The 22,026-nt window shown below is 37.8% G+C and overlaps 1 long non-coding RNA gene across 1 annotated transcript in view; it reads left to right on the forward strand.

Moving 5' to 3' along the window:
• LOC120230496 overlaps positions 1–22,026 on the forward strand; it is a 57,187-nt gene that overhangs the window by 6,771 nt on the left and 28,390 nt on the right. The window contains exon 2 of the long non-coding RNA XR_005528044.1: positions 2,235–2,333. This is a non-coding gene — a long non-coding RNA (uncharacterized LOC120230496). The remainder of the gene's footprint in view (positions 1–2,234; positions 2,334–22,026) is intronic.

Raw genomic sequence — 22,026 nt, forward strand, 5'->3', positions numbered from 1 at the left:
GATGTATGTTTACCTTTATTTGCCCTATGTTCATCTCAAATATTTGGATATAACGAAGTCTTAAAGCATGTTCTTTTGCTAGCTTATATTTCAGTGAATATTAAAAATGGAATACTCTTTCTGTCCTTCTGAAATAAGCAGGTTAAGGGGAAGGACTATGTCACCTTCATTGTTTATTACTGTCTCTTGCATACAGAAGAAGCCTAGTATTGTTAAATGAAAGAAAATTTATGTTGTTTCAAGCTGAGCAGAGAGGGATTGGAGAATGATTTGGATTCTCTCAAGTAAACATTGCAAGTATTGGTAATGCTAGGTTAAAACTTAAAACTTGGTTAAAAACCTAGATTTTAGAGTTGGATCTAAATTTCTTTCATCCTTTATTTAATTGAAGTATAGCTGATATCCAATGTTACATTAGTTTCAGCTCTGCAACTCACTAGTGAGCTAACAATTCCATACACTGTGGTATGCTCACCACCGTAAGTGTGGTTACCATCTGTCACCACATAACATTATTATGATGTTACTGACTATGTTCCCTATGCTGTACTTTTCATCCCCTTGACTTACTTATTTTATAATGAAATGTTTATCTCTTAATCTCCTTCACCTATTTTACCTACTCCCTCCCCAACACCCTCCGCTCTGGCAACCACCAGGTTTTTTCTCTGTATTTAGGAGCCTGTTTCTCAGTTTTGTTTCTTTGTTCACTTTCTTGCTTGTTCATTTGGTTTTTTTTTTAGATTCCATATATAAGTGCAATCATGTGGTATTTGTCTTTCTCTGTCTTATTTCACTTAGCGTAATACCCTCTAGTTCTGTGTTGTTGCAAATGTCAAGATCTCCTTCTTTTTTATACCTGAGTAATATTCCTGTGTGTGTGTGTGTGTGTACACATACGACATCTTCCTTATTCATTCATTTATCAGTAGACATTTAGGTTGCTTCCATAACTTGGCTATTGTAAATAATGCTATAATAAACATAGGGGTGGATATCTTTTCAAATTATTAGTTTCATTTTCTTTGGGTAAATATCAAGTTACTTAATTGTATGGTATTTCTATTTTTAAGTTTTTGAGGAAACTTCATACTGTTTTTCATAGGGGTTGAAACAATTTAAATTCTCACCACTAATGCATGAGGATTCCCTTTTCTCCATATCCTTGCTAACACTTGTTTTTTCTTGTCCTTTTGATATTAGCTGTTCCGACAGGCATAAGGTGATAGCTCATTGTGGTTTTAATTTGCATTTCCCTGATGCTTAGTGATGCAGAGCATCTTTTCATGTGGACCTACATTTGAATACCGACCTTATCATTTATTTTGCTGTAAAACTTCAGGCAAATAAATTTCTATGAGCATCTGTTTTCCTGTCTATAAGATTACAATAAAAATAAATAAATAAAATGCATGTCCTAGCAGAGCAGTTATCAGGAGGATTTCAGATTAAAGCACTTGGCAGTGTGTTGCTCATAGCCCAATTAATTTGAGATGGAATCTTAAAGAAGGTATTTTAAATCACAGAGCACTGCTATCTATGGTGGAGGAGAGAATTAGCTTTTAGAACAAAGATGTAGATGGCTGGATCTGACCTGTGGGCTCAAGGAGAATAATTACTCTCCCAACTTGTGTTTCTGTTAAGTACACATTTTCATTTATTGGATTTTCTCAGAGGAAGGAAAGAGTGGCAACGGTGAGAAGAAAGGAAACAAGATGAGGAAATTGAGAAAGGGAGAGATATTGACCGAGATAATGATGAATGAATGAACAAACCGAGCGTGGCACCAAAAACAGAGTTAGTAATATTATCCCATATAAGCTAGCTTATATGGCATCTGTACTAAAAAAGAGAAAGGAGTAAGGAAGTTATATAAACCACATGGAAAAAGTAACTATCCCCATATTTTGAACAAAAATACAGTGAGAACCCCAAAATTCCCTTTTATAGAGTGTTAATTTGTATGTATTATATGTTAATGTTCAGAAAACAGTGGTTCAGTTGTCTGCTCTGATTTCCTAAAGTTGTTAAATAATTTGATCAATACAATGGTATTAGAGCAGCTACATTATGAACATTATGAAATAGAATACTACTTCTTTTTATCCCCAAAGAGAACAAAAAAAGGCTTTTCTATGCCTAGACAAAGTATCAAGGCTGAGGGTAGAATAAAGACAATTTCAAATAAGATCTCAAAAAAAAACCAAAAACCTTCTCATTTGCCTTTGTCTCAGGAAGCTGAGGGATGCTCTGTTAAAATGAGGGAAGAAACCAAGAGGAAGGCATGAGATGCAGAAACCAACGACTCCAACTGTTGTTGCAAAGGAATACAGGTAACTTTCCGAAATATTCCTAATATGGAAGATCGAAATAATTGAAGGAGTACAGGTGAAAGAAAAATTAGTTAAGAGTTTAGAAGCTAAGAAGTAAGAGGAAGAGAAACATATGCTCTGAACCTGTACAGTTTCAAAAACGGGATGGTCTGTCTGGCCCTTAAGTTTCCTAGCATCCGAAGCAAAATGGAAAACATACTCACTTGCAAGTTGCATAATTCCTTAAGATGAAAACAAAGTGGTTGTTTCCTGAGAGACCTGTTGCAGATCTTATAAAAACGATCCTTTCCTCTTAATTGTATCCACACAAGAGAATATTATGTTTCATGTGACTGTTTCTTAGAGTGTACGTTATGGCCCCGAAGCATTATTAAGTAAAGGCAATTCTGTAAGGACTAGATAGTACTCTCCAAGGTGAACCAAAGGCATATGAATGGTCAGGATATTATTATTTTTAATTATGTTTTATTATTTAAAATTTTTTTTAACGTTTATTTTTGACAGAGAGAGAGAGTGCAAGTACAGGGAAGAGGCAGAGAGAGAGGGAGACACAGAATCCAAAGCAGGCTCCGGGCTCTGAGCTGTCACCACAGAACCTGACATGGGGCTCAAACTCATGAACTGTGAGATCATGCTTGAGCCAAAGTTGGACGCCCAACTGACTGAGCCACCCAGGCACCCCTTTTTATTTTAGAGAGAGAGGGAGGGGCAGAGTGAGGGAGAGAGAGAATCTCAACCAGGCTCCATGCTCAGTATGGAGCCTGATGTGGGACTCTGTCCAATGACCCTGGGATCATGACAACCGAAATCAAGAGTCCGACGCTCAACCAACCGAGCCACCCAGGCACCTCATTGAATATTATTAATTGACACCCCATTAAACTTAATGGGAGGCTAGAAGGAGGTTGACAGTTTAGTCTGTTATCCTAAACAACTTAGCTCTTTCCCTACACTAGCCCTCTTGAAGCAAAACAAGTTCTCTTTCTCTCTTTTTAAAAAATTTTTATTTATTTTTTTAAATTTGCATCCAAGTTAGCATATAGTGCAACAATAATTTCAGGAGTAGATTCCTTAATGCCTCTTACCCATGTAGCCCATCCCGCCTCCCACAACTCCTCCAGTAACCCTCTGTTTGTTTTCCATATTTAAGAGTCTCTTATGTTTTATCTCCCTCCCTATTTTTATATTATTTTTGCTTCCATTCCCTTATGTTTATATGCTTTGTATCTTAAAGTCCACATATGAGTGAAGTCATATGATATTTGTCTTTCTCTGACAATTTCACTTAGCATGATACCCTCTAGTTCCATCCACATAGTTGCAAATGGCAAGATTTCATTCTTTTTGATTGCCGAGTAATACTCCATTGTGTATGTATACCACATCTTCTCCATCCGTTCATCCATGAATGGACATTTGGGCTCTTTCCATACTTTGGCTATTGTTGATAGTGCTGCTGTAAACATTGGGGTGCATGTGTCCCTTCGAAACAGCACACCTGTATCCCTTGGATAAATACCTAGTAGTGCAATTGCTGGGTCATAGGGTAGTTCTATTTTTAATTTTTTTTAAGGAACCTACATACTGTTTTCCAGAGTGTCTGCACCAGTTTGCATTCCCACCAGCAGTACAAAAGAGATTCTCTTTCTCTGCATCCTCTCCAGCATCTGTTGTTGCCTGATTTGATTTTAGCCATTCTGACAGGTGTGAGGTGGTATCTCGTTGTGATTTTGATTTGTATTTCCCTAATGATGAGTGATGTTGAGCATTGTTCCATATATCTGTTGGCCATCTGGATGTCTTCTTTGGAGAAGTGTCTGTTCCTGTCTTTAGCCCATTTCTTCACTGGATTATTTGTGTTTTGGGTCTTGAGTTTGATAAGTTCTTTATAGATTTTAGATACTAACCCTTTATCTGATATGTTGTTTGCAAATATCTTCAACCATTCCATCGGTTGCCTTTTAGTTTTGCTGATTGTTTCCTTCACTGTGCAGAAACTTTTTATTTTGATGAGGTCCCAATAGTTCATTTTTGCTTTTGTTTCCCTTGCCTCTGGAGACATGTTGAGTAAGAAGTTGCTGTGATCTAGGTCAAAGAGGTTCTTCCCTGCTTTCTCCTCCTGGATTTTGATGGCTTCCTGTCTTACATTTAGGTCTTTCATCCATTTTGAGTTTATTTTTGTGGATGGTGTAAGAAAGTGGTCCAGGTTCATTTTTCTGCATGTCGCTGTCCAGTTTTCCCAGCACCACTTGCTGAAGAGACTGTCTTTGTTCCATTGAATATTCTTTCCTACTTTGTCAAAGATGAGTTGGCCATACGTTTGTGGGTCCATTTCTGGGTTCTCTATTCTGTTCCATTGATCTGAGTGTCTGTTCTTGTGCCAGTACCATACAGTCTTGATGATTACAGCTTTGTAATACAGCTTGAAGTCTGAGATTGTCATGCCTTCTGCTCTGTTTTTCTTTCTCAAGATTCTTTTGGATCTTCCGGGTCTTTTCTGATTCCATACAAATTTTAGGATTGTTTGTTCTAGCTCTGTGAAGAATGCTGGTGTTATTTTAATATGGATTGCATTGAATATGTAGATTGCTTTGAGTAGTATTGACATTTTAACAATATTTGTTCTTCCTATACAGGAGCATGGAATATTTTTCCGTTTTTGTGTCTTCTTTAATTTCTTTCATAAGCTTGCTATAGTTTTCATTGTATATATTTTTTTACCTCTTTGGTTAGGTTTATTCCTAGGTATTTTATGGTTTTGGTGCAATTGTAAATGGGATAGATTCCTTGATTTCTCTTTCTGTTGCTTCATTGTTGGTGTATAGGAATGCAACCAATTTCTGTGCATTGATTTTATATCCTGCTACTTTGCTGACTTCCTAGATCAGTTCTAGAAGTTTTTTGGTGGAATCTTTTGGGTTTTCCATATAGAGTATCATGTTGTCTGCTAAGAGTGAAAGTTTGACTTCCTCCTTGCTGATTTGAATGCCTTTTATTTCTTTGTGTACTCTGATTGCTGAGGCTAAGACTTCCAATACCATCTTAAATAACAGTGGTGAGAGTAGACAGCCCTGTCTTATTCCTGACCTTAGGGGGAAAGCTCTCAGTTTTTCCCTTCTTTTTTTTTTTTGTTAATGTTTAAGAGAGAGACAGAGTGTAAGGACAGGAAGAACAGAAGAAGGAGACACAGAATCTGAAGCAGGCTCCAGGCTCTGAGCTGTTAGCACAGAGACCAGCATGGGGCTCAAACCTACAAACTGTGAGATTGTGCCCTGAGCCAAAGTCAGTAACCAACTCAGTAACTGACTGAGCCACCCAGACACTTCGAAACCAAGTTCTCTTAACTGTACTTGTCCTCATTAAAAGGCAGTTTGGTGACTGTGTGGATGCTGGAGAATGTTCCTTTGGGGTCTCGTGCCCTACCCCAAATGGCTCATCAAAGTATGCTTTCCTGTCTTAATTTCTTTTTTTAAGTTTATTTTTATTTATTTTGTAAGAGAGATAATCCCAAAAATGCTCCACACTGTCATCACAGAGCCCGATGCAGGACTAGAACCCACGAACCCTGAGATAATGACCCGAACCAAAATCAAGGGTCAGATGCTTAACCAGCTGAGCCACTCAGAAGCCCCTGTCTTAATTTCTGAGAGAATTTTGATACATGCAGTTTTTCTCTAATGCATTACATTTCCAATAATGTTTAGTACCTTTAGGCTGGATTTTCTGGCTCTTCCATTAATCTAGCTCTGAGTACAGTCTAGAGAGGAAACTTTCTGATTGCCCTGTTCCTTCAACAGGTAACATTCAGGATACTGTCTCCCTCAAGCAGTCTTTCATAAGCACTTATTTCCTATAACCAAGCTTACGTTAATAATTAAGATGGTATTTAGTTAGAAACTATAAGGTTTGGACAACTAACTAGAATTTTTGTTATCTGTCACATATTCCCCTAACCATTAATGAGAATTTACTGTGCCACCTGTACAGTTATCAGTTTTAAAAAATTCAACCCCTTATGCTTTCATCTGATATATTTTCCATGAACAATAATTCTTAATGGAAAGTCAAGTATAATTTTTATAACTCACTGAGTGCCATTTTTTAACCTATAGTTCACTGGTTATTGAATAAGCATAAGAAGTATATTTTTAAAATAGCTTTTAAACTATCCTTTAGAAAAATAAAAATTTTTTTTATTAATCTCTTTTGTGTCCAGCAGGATATGTTTATTACACAAAAATAACTAAATGTCTCTGACATCCTAAAATTTGAAACCTTAAAAGTTGACATCTGTTTGTGAAGTATTATTACCTGCTTTTTTTCCAGGAAGTTTAATAGGATTATATTTCAAAATAATAAACTATGCCCCTGCCACTTGCAGATCAGTTATCACTATGGTAGAATTTCTGTTGTCTCTAAGAGAGTCTAAGGTGCTTGAAATTGAAGACTAGAAAATGCTGTAATAGCTCAGTAGAGTCCATGGTGATATTTTTATTCTGACCTGAAGTAAATTACTATATATTAAATAAAGGTTCAGTGAAATAACATTTTTTCTCCAATTAATATTTATCATTGCTACAAAAACATATGATACCATTTCTTTTATTTTTTTATGACTGTTGTTAATTTTAGGCTCTTTTAAAATTAGAAAAATATTTTCTCAAACTTGATAAACAATGATCTCTGAAATACTGAATGATGTATTTTATAAAGAAAACTATCATAAATTTAGAAATCAGTTTTCTAAGTGAGAAAATATCACAGATGTCGAAGAGGGTTTTTTTTTTTTTTTAAATATTTTTATTTATTTCTAGGAGAGAGAGAGAGACAGCGTGAGCAGGGGAGGGTCAGAGAGAGAGGGAGTCACAGACTCTGAAACAGGATCCAGGCTCTGAGCTAGCTATCAGCATAGAGCCCGACGCGGGGCTCAAACCCGTGAACTGAGAGATCATGACCTGAGTGAAAGTCAGACGCTTAACCGACTAAGCCACCCAAGCGCCCCAAGAGGGTTTTATTTGTTAAAATTTTTTTTCCAAATTTAGGCAAATTGTTTTGAGTTTAGAAAAATCTGTACAACAAGAATTTTCAGGAGTGATGTTAGCAAGATGGCAAAATAGGAAGCCCTGAATCCTGCTTCTCTCACACACACACCACATAGGCAACAATTCCTGAACAAATTCACTTTATGTAAAATCAAGAAACGAATTGAAAGTCTCTTGCACCCTACCTAAGTGAATATAAAACCAGACTTATCAGAGCCAGTTGGGACATTTAGGATCCCTTTTCACCAGAGTCCCTGTTCCCAGCACAGTGCTATATAATCAAAAAGAGAACCCCTAAATCCCCACTTCTCTTAGGGAGGGAGAGGTTGGCTAGTGCATTTAGCACCCCAGTATTTCTCAGGGGGCTCCCAGAGGACTGGTTTCTGTCATTTAAGTCTTAGAACTCTGATGGGCTAGCAGAATCTAGCCACCTGAGGGAGACTGGAAGCTGCAGCTTGGACTGATAGATGTTATGGATCTTCTCTCCTGCTAAGCATGGAGTGAACAGATGTCAGTCTTGGAGCCTTGATGGGTCTGGTGCATCTAGCCACCTCAGGGAGAAAGGAGACTGTGGTTTGGACTGATAGACCCAATTGCTTTCCCCACCCCTGGCTTAGCACAAGGTGAGCAGACAAAACCCACAGCTTCCTACTTCTCCCTATGGAGGGAAAGAGTTGATAGAGACCCCCCAAACCTTGGCAGGGCTGTCAGGTGGGTTCTTCTCAGGTACAAGTTCAGTCCATGCAGACAGGTACAGGTGCCTGCTTTGTCCAATGTACAGACACCAACACAGAGAGATGACAAAGATGAAGAATCAGGTAAAGGTGTTCCAAACAAGGAAGCAACATTAATTTCTAGAAACTGACTCTAATGAAATGGAGTTACTAGGATTTACCTGACAGAGATTTCAAAATAACTGTCAAAGATGCTTACTGAGGTCAAGAGAAACGTGCATGAACAAAGCAAGAATTTCAACAAAAACAAAGAAAATAGTAAAAAGCACCAAACAGAAATCATGGAGCTGAGGAACCCAAGAGCTAAACTGGAAAGTTCACTAGAAGGGTTTAACAGCAGACTATATCAAGCAGAAGAAAGAGTCTGTGAACTCAAGAACAAATCATTGGAAATGATTCAGTCAGAGGAGCAAAATGAAAAAGAATGAAAGAGAGTGAAGAAAAGTTAAGGGATTTATGGAACATGATCAGACAGAGTAATATATGCATAATGAAAGTCCCGGAGGGGAAGAGACAGAGAGAGAAAGGACCAGAAAGCATATTCAAAGAAAAAATATTTGAACAAACCTGGGGGCAGAAATGGACATCCAGATCCAAGAAGCTCCCCAACACACTAACTATGGTGGCCACAAAGAAATCCACACTGAGACACAATCAAATTGTCAGAGGTCAAAGACAAAGAGAGAATTTTGAAAGCAACAAAAAGCAGCTTGGTGTGTACAAGAGAACCCACGTAAGATTATTTGTGGAGTTTTCAACAGCAGCCTTGCAGGCCTGAAGGAGGTGGAATGACATATTCAAAGTGCTGCAGGAAAAAAAAATTCCAACCAAGAATACTGTACTCAGCAAAATTGTCCATCATAAAGGACAGAGAAATAGATTTTTCCCAGACAAATGAAAGCTCAGGGAGTTCATCACCACTAGACCTGTCTTACAAGACATGCCAGAGAGAATTCTTCAGGTTGAAATGAAAGGGTGCTAAATAGCAACATAATAACATAAGAAAATGTGAAACTGTGGTAAAGGTAAATACACAGACAAATACAGAATACTGTATTACAGTGGGTAAATCTATTTTAATTCTAGATAAAAGCTAAAAGAAGTATTAAAAATATAAGTAAAAAATATGTTAAAAGATATATGGTATGAATGCATGTGAATTGTGACAACAATAATATAAAGTGTTGTGGGAGAAGTTGAAGTATAGAGTTTTTATATATAATTGAACTTAAGTTTATCAGCTTAAAATAGACTGTTACAGGGTGACCTGACTGACTCAGTTCAAGAGTATGAAATTCTTGATCTTGAGGTCACAAGTTCGAGCCTCACATTAGGTATTATTATTTATTATTATTATTATTACTTAAAAATAAAATCTTAAAAAGATAGACTGATAACTATAAAATATTTTATGTAAGCTCGAAGGTTACCACACACACACACACACACACACACACACACACACACACACAATTCCTATAGCAGTTAAAAGAAAAAAAAGAATTAAGGCATACTGTTGCAATATGTATAGCCATATACAAAGGTAAACAAGAGAGGAAAAAACAGATAAAAGAAGTACAAGAGTAAAAGGAAACAACTAACAAAATGGCCATAATAAAATCTTCTCTATCAATAATTAAATGCAAATGGATTGAATTCCCCATCAAAAGTCATAGAGTGGCTGAATGGATTAAAAAAAAAAAAGAACCAACTTTATAGTGTCTACAAGAAACTCACTTCAGATTTAAGGACACTCGTAGGCTGAAAGTATAGAGAAGGAAAAGCTATTCTATGTAAATGGTAAACAAGAGTGAAGGGGTGGGTATACATATATTAGAAAAAAACAGACTTTAAATTTTAAAAAATGTCATGAGACGAAGGACATTATGTAATGATTGAAGGGTCAAGTCACCAGGAAGATATAACAATTATATATGCACCCAATATCAGAGCACTCGATATATAAAACAAACATTGACAGAAATAAAGGGAGAAATAAATTGCAACACAATAATAATAGGATTCTTTGATATCCTACTTTCAATAATGGATAGGCCATCCAAATAGAAAGAGAGGACTTGAACAGCACTACTGACCAAATGGACCTGACAGACATAAACAATATTCCACTCAAAGCAGCATACACCTGCTCATGTGTGCACAGATCCTTCTTCAGTGTAGATCACACATTAGGTCACAAAACAAGTCTTAGCAAATTTAAGAAGATTACAATCATATCAAGTATCTTTTCTGGCCACAATGGAATGAAACTAGAAGTCAGTAGAAGGAAAACTGGAAGAAAATCCAAGAATATGTGCAAATTAAATAACATAGTCTTGAACAATTGTTGGGCCAAGGAAGAAATCAAAAAGGAAATTAGAAATACCTTAGGACAAACAAAATGAAAACACAGCATACCAAAATGTATGGGGTCCAGCAAAAGCAGTACTAAAAGGGGAGTTCATAGTGACAAACATTAAAAAAGAAGAAAGATATCGTCTAACCTCACACTTTAGGGAACTAGAAAAAGAAGAACAGACTAATACCAAAGTTAGCATAGAGAAGGAAATATCAAAGATTTGAGCAGAAGTACACACCATAGAAAATAGAAGAACATAAGAACAAAATCCATGAAACTTAGAGTTGTTTTTTTTGAAAAGATAAGCAAAATTGATGAATCAGACGAAGGAAAAAAGGGAAGGCTCACACAAAATCAGAAATGAAGGAAAAGACATTACAACTGATGCCATCGAAATAATAAGGATCATAAGAGACTACTGTGAACAATTATATACCAACAAACTGGATAACCTAGAACCCATGGATAAATTCATGGAAACATACAGCCTATCAAACTACATCATGAAGAATGCAGTTTGGGGGCACCTGGGTGGCTCAGTCAGTTAAGTGTCCAACTCTTGGTTTTGGCTCAGGTCGTGATCTTACAGATTGTAGGTTTGAGCCCCACATCTGGCTCTGTGCTGGCATTGCAGAGCCTGCTTTGGATTCTCTCTGCCTCCCTCCCTCTCTCTCTGCCCCTCCTGTGTGCATGCTCTCTCTCTTTCTTTCAAAATAAATAAATAAATAAATAAATAAATAAATAAATAAATAAATAAAATAAAAATAAAGAATGTAGTTTGAAAAAGTGGACGGTCTGAACAGACTTATAACTAGTTATGGGGATTGGATCGGTAATCCAAAACCTCCTAACAAAAGCTCAGGATGAGATGGCTTCACTGATGAATTCTACAATGTTCAAAGAATTAATTGAGAAGGATTTCTCAAACTCTTCCAAAAAACTGCAGATTAAGGAACACTTCCAACTCACTTTATGAAGTCAGCATTACCCTGATACCAAAGCCAGAAGAAGATACCACAAGAAAAGAAGACTATACACCAAGACTCCTAATGAATATAGATGCAAAAGTCATCAACAAAATACTAGCAAGCCGAATCCAGCAGCATGGAAATAAACCCATGTATATACAGTGAATTGGTCTCTGACAAGGGTGCCAAGAATACACAGTGGGGAAAGGATAGTGTCTTTAACAACTGGTTCTGGAAGAACTGGATATCCACATGCAAAAGAATGAAACTGGACCCCTTTCTTACACCATACACAAAAATCCATTCAAAATGGATTAAATACTTAAAAATAAAGCCCCAAACTGTAAAACAGCTAGAAGAAGAAAGATGGGAACAGTTTCATAGCATTGGCCTTGGCAGTGATTTCATGAAGTTGACACTAAAAGCACTGACATCAAAACCAAAAATAAGTAAATGGGACTACATCAAATTAAAAGTTTCTGTACAGCAAAGGAAACAGCAGAATGAAAAGGCAATCTAAGGAATAGGAGAAAATATTTGCAAACCATGTATCTGATAAGAGGCTAATCTTCAGAATATATGACATGGTTGATCTATATGTCAGCTTGATGCCCAGATATCTGGTAAAATATTTCTGGGTATGTCTGTGAAGGTGTTTCTGGAAGAGCTTAGTATTTGAGTCAGTAGACTGAGTAAAGAAGATCCAACTTCACCAAAGTGGACAGGCATCATCCAATCCATGGAGGGCCTGAACAAAGTAAAAATGTGGAGGGATGGTGAATTCTCTCTCTTCTTAAGCTGTGACATGTGTTTTGTCCTGCTGTTGTACATCAGAGCTCATGGTTCTTGGGTCTTGAGCCTCTAGGACTTACACCATTGGCTGCCCTGGTTCTCAGGCCTTTGGACTCATACCAAATTATACCACCAGCTTCAGTGGTTCTCAGATTCCAGATGGCAGGGTGTAGGACTTCTTAGCATCTATAACCATGTAAGCCAATTTCTATAAAAAGTTTCTTCTTGTATAAATATACATATAAATATAACTATTGGTGCTGTTTCTCCAGAGAATCCTAACACAATATATGAGGAACTCATACAACTCAATACTAAAAAAAAAAAAGCGGGGCGCCTGGGTGGCTTAGTTGGTTAAGCGTCCGACTTTCACTTAGGTCATGATCTCGCGGTTCGTGGGTTCGAGCCCCGCGTCGGGCTCTGTGCTGACTGCCAGCTCAGAGCCTGGAGCCTGTTTCAGAGTCTGTGTCTCCCTCTCTCTCTGGCCCTCCCCTGCTCACGCTCTCTCTCTCTCTCTCTCCCAAAAATAAATAAATGTTTAAAAAATTAAAAAAAAAGCAAAAAACAACAGCAACCTAGTAATCTGATAAGAAAATATGTTAAAGACTAACAGACATTCTTCCAAAGACATAAAAATAGCCAATAGGTATATGAAAAAATGTTCAATGTCACTAATCATTAGGGAACAACAAATGAAAATCACAATGAGGTATCCCCGCACACCTTTCAGAATGGCTATTATCACAAAACAAAAGGCAAGTGTTGATGTGAATATGGAACTGGAACCTTTGCATACTTTTGGTGGGAATGTGGGATGGTGCAGTAGCTTTGGAAAACTATGGAGGTTCCTCAAAAAGTTCCCAGTGAAAATACCATATGATCCAGCAGTCCCACTTCTGAGTATCCAAAAGAATTGAAATCAGGATCTCAGAGATATATTAGCACTCCTATGTTCATTGCAACAGTATACACAACAGCCCAGATACAGAAAGAGCATACCTTGTACATCAACAGATGAATGGATAAAGAAAATGTATATACATGCAAGGAAATACTGTTCAGCCTTAAAGAAGGAAATTCTGCAATATGTGATAACATGGATGAATCTTGAGAACATTATGTTAAGAGAAATAAGTCAGTTACAGAAATACAGATACTCCACTAATATGTGTATAAAATAGTCAGGTTCATAGAATCCAAGAGCTTGGTGGTTGTCAGGGTTTAGGGAGAAGGGGAAATGGGGATTTACTAACCCACAAGCATAAAGTTTGTTAAGCAAGATGAATAAGCTGTATATAATATTGTACCTATAGTCAACAATAATGTACATTTAATTTTTTGTTGACAGCATAGATAGTACTAGTATTTTGGAATGAGTCAAATAAGACTCTCTCATTCCTTCTTCTGCAGTCTCTGTTTCTTACCCTTGAATGGGCATGGTCTGCTTTTGTCTATATGTTTGTGGGCTTGGTGTCCTTGGGTGTGTGTGTGTGTGTGTGTGTGTGTGTGTGTGTGTGTGAGTGATATTTCAGTGAGGTACCTGCCTTTCCACACCCACCTTCTCTTCCGTTTTTACACCCTAGGATCAGAGCAATTTGAGGGACAATCATAACTTTCCCACACTTTTCATAAAGAAAGCGTCTTAAACATAGTTCAGGTGTCCACTAAACATTTTCCTCAAGTAGAGACATATGGTCCCCTTGTATTAGATTTAAAATTTCATACAATTAGCAGAGGGAAAAGAGAGACATAGAATCATTTTTAGAAGAGTTTGGTATAGGATGGGCAAACATCAGACCCCTGGAAATAAACATTCTATGGGAGGAGGGGCCGGTAGTCCAACCCAATCACTGATTTAGGAGACCTGGATTTTACTACTGGTGCCTCTCTGAGTATCTGGGAGACCTGGACTGGTCCCGGGGACCCTGTTTGTTTCTTCGTCTGGAAAATGAGGGGGTTCAGTGACCTTTAAGATTCCTTCCACTTCTATCTATGATTCTATGATTCTGTGCTTTAATGACTTTTACATAATAGAGTACTTGAATCGCCAAAACTTAAGCTTTAACCTATTTTGCATTACTGTATTGTGCCTTCACCACATCACTGTGATGTAAACATGAGTCTGAGAATTTCCACTTTTCAGATGAGAGTCTGAGCTGGGTGACTTTGGGTCATGTGATAGATTGCCTAACCTCATTCTAGGCGGCTTCCTTGGATCATCGCATGTTTAGGAGAAAAACAAGCAAGTCTCTTCTGGACAAAAGAGCTTATTCTACATCACGGTTATGCTGGCTGAAAGCAAAGACTTGGTTTGGGTACAGGCTCTACCACGTAAATCAAGTAATCTGTAAGAGCTATTGCTCTAAATTCTGTGATTCTGTGACTTTCCACACCTACATCTATCTTTACATGATAGAATCCTCCATGATCAAATCACAAATTCATGAGATTCTTTTCTAAATGAAAGGGAGGAAGGAAACTAACATTTTTTGAGAGCCTAATATACCCCAGATCTGGTGTTAATGATAATTACCTCATTTAGTTTTTAAAGAGCTTTAGGATATAAGCTTTCTATGTGTGATAAAATGGAAATATCTTCAGGATAAATTGTAATATTGAAAAAAAAAAGGTAAAATACAGATGATCATTTATGGCATAATCCCATTAATGTTTTGTTGTTGCTGTGTTGTTTTTGTTTCAATGTTTATTTACCTAAAAAATATTTTTAATGTTTTATTTATTTTTGAGACAGAGAGTGACAGAGCATGAGTGGGGAAGGGACAGGGAGAGAGGGAGGCACAGAATCCGTAGCAGCTCCAGACTCTGAGCTGTTAGCACAGAGTCCGACACGGCTTGAACCCACAAACTGTGAGATCATGACCTGAGCGAAAGTCGGATGCTTAACTAACTGAGCTACCCAGCTGCCCCTATTTATTAATTTTTGAGAGAGAGAGCACACATGTGCAAGCAAGGGAGGGGGGGAGAGAGAGAGAGAGAATCCTAAACTGGCTCAGCCTCACCAGCACAGAGCCCTACACAGGGCTCAAACCCACAAACTCAGCCAAAACCAGGGGTCGGATGCCCAACCAAATAAGCTACCCATGCACACCCTCCCCCATTAAATTTTTTTTAATTAGGTTCTGTACATGCCTAGAAAAATTCTGGAAAATTCCACAAGAAAATGTTAACAGTGATTAATTCTGGTAAATGTTACTAAAGATTAAAAATAGAGTAAAGAAGGGGCACCTGGGTGGCTTAGTCGGTTGAGCGTCCGACTTTCGCTTAGGTCATGATCTCACGGTTCGTGGGTTCAAGCCCCACGTCGGGCTCTGTGCTGACTGCCAGCTCAGAGCCTGGAGCCTATTTCAGTCTGTGACTCCCTCTCTTTCTGACCCTCCCCTGCTCACGCTGTCTCTCTCTCTCTCCTAGAAATAAATAAAACATTAAAAAAAATTTTTTTTTAAATAAAGAAAAATGTTTTTACTTTCATTTTATATCCTTTTACCCTTTTTTTCTGCAAAAAGCTTTATTTTTCCTTTTGAACTTTTTTTCCTTAATGAAGAGCAAGTATTAACCTAGTTCTTATATCCATCCCCTTTAGGAGAAAGGAAATAAGAGGATACTTTGAACAGGAGAATCAGTATTTGTTGTACAACTTATTTTTATTGTTTTCTTCATGTGAAGAAAATGGTATTAAAGTAGAAGAAAAATGTAGTTGGCCCAAGTACAGATAAACCTGTAGGTTTGTTTTTTGTTTTTGTTTTTGTTTTGTTTTGGTTTGGTTTTCTGGAGGGTTAGAGGGGAGATCCTAATTGTCTGTCTACTGCTGTTAGAATCTAACTTCTAGCTATTTGGCAAATGCAACTCAGAGATAGATGATATGTGGTGAGATAAAGACTTATGTGTGCAGTTTGATACAATCACAGGATTTAGTTCTGGTTGCACAGTGTAAGATTTATTCATTTCTTTATTTTTCCTTGCTTTGGTGTAGAAAGTGTATTTTGAATTTGAACAAAATGCAAAGTATAAGAAAAATGTCTGGAACTCTACATGGTCCTCAAAATTCAAAGATACTCGTCCAAATATAGAGTTGGCTGAAAGATGTGATTTGTGATGTTTACAGGTTTGGATTTAAAGAAAATGGCATCCCACTCTTAGTCCCAGGCAAGAGAGGCTTCTGCCCTGGATATCGGGCTTCAGAGGGCCCTGCAAACACACACACACACACACACACACACACACACACAGTACTGATGAGCCCATGAGTACCTCTATCTTAGGACCTGGTGCTCAGCACTGACATGGAACCGCCTATAACCCTAAACATCTGCTTCAGTGACTAACAATTCAGCTCCAATAGAATATAGATTATGTGAAAATCTTGATTATAACAACATGCCAAGTGATTTTACTAAAATGAAAGCAATTATATAGCAGTTATGAATTATGTATGTCTTTATTTTATTACTCATCCAATACAGCTCATCAACAGAACATCCAGACATATCAAATAATAAAGAATTTCTGTTGTCTTTCCTGTTTTGCTCACGTGAAAACCACAACTTTCACCTACTTTTCAGCTTGGGTGTCACGTTAGTCAGCTTGGACTACCATAGCAAGATGTCATGGCCTGGGTGGCTTAAACAGCAGACATTTATCTTCTCACAGTTCTGGAAGCTGGAAGTCCAAGATCCACGTGCCACAAGGTTGTTTGCTTTCTGGTGAGTCTTCTCTCCCTGACTTGCATGCATCTAGCTTCTCCCTGTGTCCTCACGTGACCTTTCCTCTATGTACCTGTGGGGGGAGAGAGATCTTTGGTGTCTCTTCCTCTTACAAGGACACCAGTCCTTTCAGGTTAGGGCCCCACCCTTTTGACCTCATTTAACTTTAATTACTTCCCTAAAGGCCCTGTCTCCAAATATACTCACATTGGGGGTTAGGGCTTCAACACATGAATTTGAGGGAAGATGACACCATTCAGATCATAATAGGTGTTGTGAAGGTATTTTTATCAAAGTAGGTGTGTAGACTATGCTTTACTCAACTTTTTGCTCTCACAACTCAAGGTTTCCTAGCTTGATTTATAACTTTTACATATTTAGACATTTGGCACGTGGTCCCCCACTTGTACTCTTCCCCAGACCCCACAAGTATGAGGGGCAGGCCTACAGCAAAGAATAAGTGTGTGCTACAATTGTAGCTGAGAGTGGCTTCCATCAAACCTAGCTCAAGTGTTGTTTACAGAAGAACTGGTCAATGAGTAAGGCTGCCTTTCAGTGGAATGATCTGTAGTAAGCTCTCTGTCACAGGATATGTTAAAGCAGAGGATGGTTGACCAAATGGCAGGAATGTTGAGAGGCATGCCTATGCTGGCTGGAAGGTAAAGAGATGATCATTGAGAACCTTCCCAATTTAAAAATCTCTCAGGTCTTCTTCCTTAGTTATATCTTCTAGAAAACAATACTAGCTTTCTTATTTTTATTATTATTATTTTTTAATTTTTTTAAATGTTTTTATTTATTTCTAGGAGAGAGAGAGAGAGAGACAGCATGAGCAGGGGAGGGTCAGAGAGAGAGGGAATCACAGACTCTGAAACAGGCTCCAGACTCCGAGCTGGCAGTCAGCACAGAGCCCGACGCGGGGCTCGAACCCACGAACCGCGAGATCATGACCTAAGCAAAAGTCGGACGCTTAACTGACTAAGCCACCCAGGCACCCCAAAACAATACTAGCTTTCTAAATGCAGGAGTCAGAGACATTTTCCTAGGCCCTTAGTTTCTTCTGAATGTTTTGCTTAATATCTATATAACCTTTTAGGCCAAAAAAGCTGTTTTTGAGTTGTATGTGCTTCCAAAGGCAGGCAGACTTTTGGCATATTTTGGTTAAGCAGTAAAATTGCTATTTAGTGAGAAAAACCAAAAAGAATCCCAAACCAAAAATGCATTGCTTTCTAGTTCAGATAATTTCTAAACAAGGTATTTGTTTCACATATAATCACAATCATAAGGGGATATTACAACAGATTTTATGCTCTTTAGTATTATGTAGGGGCATCATATATGTAGAGAGTTCAAAAGTATTATTTAGGGGCATCTGGGTGGCTCAGTGGGTTAAGTGTCTGACTCTTGATTTCAACTCAGGTCATGATCTCAGTTTGTGAGTGCAAGCCCCATGCTGGACTCTGTGCTGACAGCGCAGAGCCTGCTAGGGATTCTCTCTCTTTTCCCCCTCTTTCTGCCCTTCCCCCCATCTCAAAGTAAGTAAACTTAAAAAAAAAAGAAGAAGGAGAGAAAACATTATTTACCAAGATCTAACTGTGGAAAAGCTGGAGTTATTGATGGTCTTCCTTACCCCACTGAGCTTTTCTTCAGTAATGAGAATTGTCTGTCTTTTTACAGGAAAGGGAATAAAGGTCTTGTACTGAGAATAGTAAAGTAGGAAAGACTTTAGTGGTAGGCCACCTAATCCTTTCAACTCATTATGCTAGTAAAGAAATAGACTCAGAGGAGATAGACAGCTTGCCTAACGTTACACATCTAGTTACTGGTAAAACCAAGATGAGACCAAGGTCTCTCCTGCTTCCAATTTGTTCCCATATACAGTGCCACCATGGTCAAGTCACCACACCATTCAGAACCTGGTCTCCCAACAGTAAAAGGATCAAAAGCACACCAGACAGAATAATGCCCTCGTTCACAAACAAAACAAAACAAAATTTACCTAACAAAATAGTTAATGTTGTGATGAGAATTTCTGTTTCTGAGTTCTATTATTCTAGGTATAGAATCATACAAATAATCCAGAATTTCCAAACCAGAAGGCCATCAGTGAAGGCCATCAAGTTCTCTCTCTCTGTCTGTCTCTCTGCACCTTAGTGAATGACATTCAAATCTTGCCATCCTTCTTCTTTCTGGCCCTGTTTATCCTTTTTTTTTTTTTTTAATAAAAACAAAAACAGGCACAAAACCTGTAGACATTTATAGTCCTTCTCAATAAAATATTTGAAAACATTGCAACATATAAATCAGAAAATTCTTTTTAAAGTGTAGAGGGCTCCCAAGAAAACCCCCATAAGACATGGGTAGGCACAGCCAAAGAATATAGGAAAACTAGAAAACCTTCAAGTGAAGAAAAAGAAGATGGAAACCATAAAAGGTAACTTCACTTGCTAAACACAGACTGTGAGGAACTGAAACATGAAGGAAAAGGCACCCAAACTGGAACTTAGGTCAAGTCCACCAAGAAGAGTGAGGCCGGGCAGCACTGAAGGCTCATGGTGTTAGAAGCAGAAAAGCCAAAACAGGAAATGAAAGTCAAATGACAAAAGACAAAGGGAAATTAAGAATTCATTATATAAGGAACTAGAGAAATAAAAAGGAAAATATGACCTTATTAGGTGCTGGGGAGGGAAGAACATAGCCACTAGCATATGGAACCCAGTCAGCATACTCAGAAACTCTAAGGGAGTCCGTACTCTCCCTGTCTCCCAAGAGGCCTTCGTGGCCTGGTATTTGTTACTCATGGGGAATTATCTCCAAAAGCCCCAATTTCCTGAACTGTATGTAAGTTGGTAGTAACAATGCCTTCCTAAAAAGGTAAATCAGACAATGTGGATAAAGCATTTAGCATAAATGCCTGGTACCTAATTCATGCTGGCTATATAGTAGCTGTTACTAATGTCATTACAGACTTATTAAACCAAATTTGTATTCTTTCCTTATGCTAGTAATTATTTATTACAGATATAGTGTATAGACCTTCAAATTCACAGGTAGATAAGGCCGCTGCTTGTAATAATCTATTTCATCAACATCCTTGATTTTTATTTAAAAAAAAAAAATATATATATATATATATATATATATATATATGGAATAGAGTCTGCTTAAGCAATTTTCCCAACATGATATAGTAGGTCAGTGACTTAGCTGAACACAAGACCTGCATCTCAGACACCCATACTCGAGATGTTCTGCTAGGATAAAAATAGCCAATTAGTTATTTGTGTATAAATATAAATATAAGAATGTATTCTTATTTATAAGCTGCATCATGAAGCATAATCTAAGCAGTGATTTAGGCTGATTTTATTGTAGAAAATCTACATTTTCCGTGTGATACTAAATATTTCTTGAAAGGAATGTCTAAAGCACCATTTATATTTGCAAACTACGAACAGGAAACTCTGAAGGTACAGAAGCATTTAATAATTAAAATGTATTCATATTGAGGCACCAGGGTGGCTCAGTCGGTTAAGTGTCTGACTGGCTCAGGTCATGATCTCACGGTTCGTGAGTTCAAGCCCCATGTCAGACTCTGTGTTGACACCTCAGAGCCTGGAGCCTCCTTCAGATACCCTCTCTGTATGTCCCTCCCCTGCTTGTGTTTGCTCTCTCTCTCTCAAAAACGAATAAACATTTAAAAAAAAAAAAGAATATTTAAAATGTGTTCATACTGCAAAACAAATCATTCACAGGTTGATATGCTGATTGGGAAACCTCCTGATCTTACATTCTTATCACACTAAAAATTTGTGTTTTATTTATTTGACATTATTTTCTGTCCCTCTGCAATATTAATATAAATATTAGTGATATTAATATGAATAACCAATATTTTTCCTGAATTTTTACCATACCCTTCCCTACCTCTCAGCTCCACCTTTTAGTTATAAGACATTATATAGAGGAAGGATATAAATTGATAAAGAGGCTACAGAGTGAGCATTTACTCACCCCAGATTCTATAGTGGGAGCCAGAGAGGCTATAAACATCTAGAATCCCATATTTAGATTTAGAGATCAGTGAATTTTTTAAAAAATTGGAGAATTGGCATTTTAATTTTGCCAAGTAAGGACATTTAAAACAACAGCCATTACCATATACTAACAACATCCTTTACTGAAAGAAAGGCCATGTGAACTTTAAGAAAAACCTACTAGGAAGAACAAAAGTATCAGTGTAAAGGCAATTAACAGCAAGTGGTAAATGACAAACTGTCTCATATGCAGGTGTGTATGTATATGTTTTCTAAATTTTGAAGTTTTCTCATTTTGCTGGAGACCAGTGATCAAAGATACGAACAATCCTTGCACTGATATTTGAGAGCTGCTTCAGAGATTTCCAAAGAATCCTTTTGGGGGCCAGATAAGTATAAAGTACAGAAATAACCAGGTGACTCTTACTGAGGGGTTACTCCAGACCCCATGCTGAGCATGTGATTTGCCTGAGGAGTGATGACCTCCTGGCAATGTTTGAGCAGAGGAATCTGCCCCTGCTTCCTTCTGGTTGTCATGACCATGAAAGCCATCCCAAAGATCTCACTGGTGAGCTGTTTTTTCCAAAAACAGGATCACCATATGAAGATTTAAAACTGCAGTGTAACAATGGCTTGATTGGCCCTTCCTAGACCGTTGCAGCAGGGTCTGGCCACAACTGGGGTACAGTGTTCTTTCACAAAGGGGCAGAAAGTTGCCAGGTTTTTTTGCCACAAGCTTCTGTGCTGTGACAAAGCACTGCTTTGACCAGTGTCCTGGGCCTGGTCTGAGAACACAACAGCCAGCCACTATGACAAATTAAAAATAGCCCCAGAGTCTAAATCAAGACACATGGGAGAGTGACCACCCTGAGTCACGCAGACCCACTTGTTACATACTTTATTTTTGGCTGATTTTAGTAGAGATCGAAAGTGTTTCATTTGCTGGTTCTCTTCTCCAAATAAGAGGACAAAGAAAGGAACTAAGTCATGTGGTTCAATTTAACTTACCATGAAGGCTGCAGCTAGTCCAGATGAGGTGA

This window comes from Hyaena hyaena, unplaced genomic scaffold (assembly GCF_003009895.1).
Source record: "Hyaena hyaena isolate Hyena2069 unplaced genomic scaffold, ASM300989v1 scaffold_43, whole genome shotgun sequence".
In the NCBI taxonomy this organism is placed as follows: domain Eukaryota; kingdom Metazoa; phylum Chordata; class Mammalia; order Carnivora; family Hyaenidae; genus Hyaena; species Hyaena hyaena.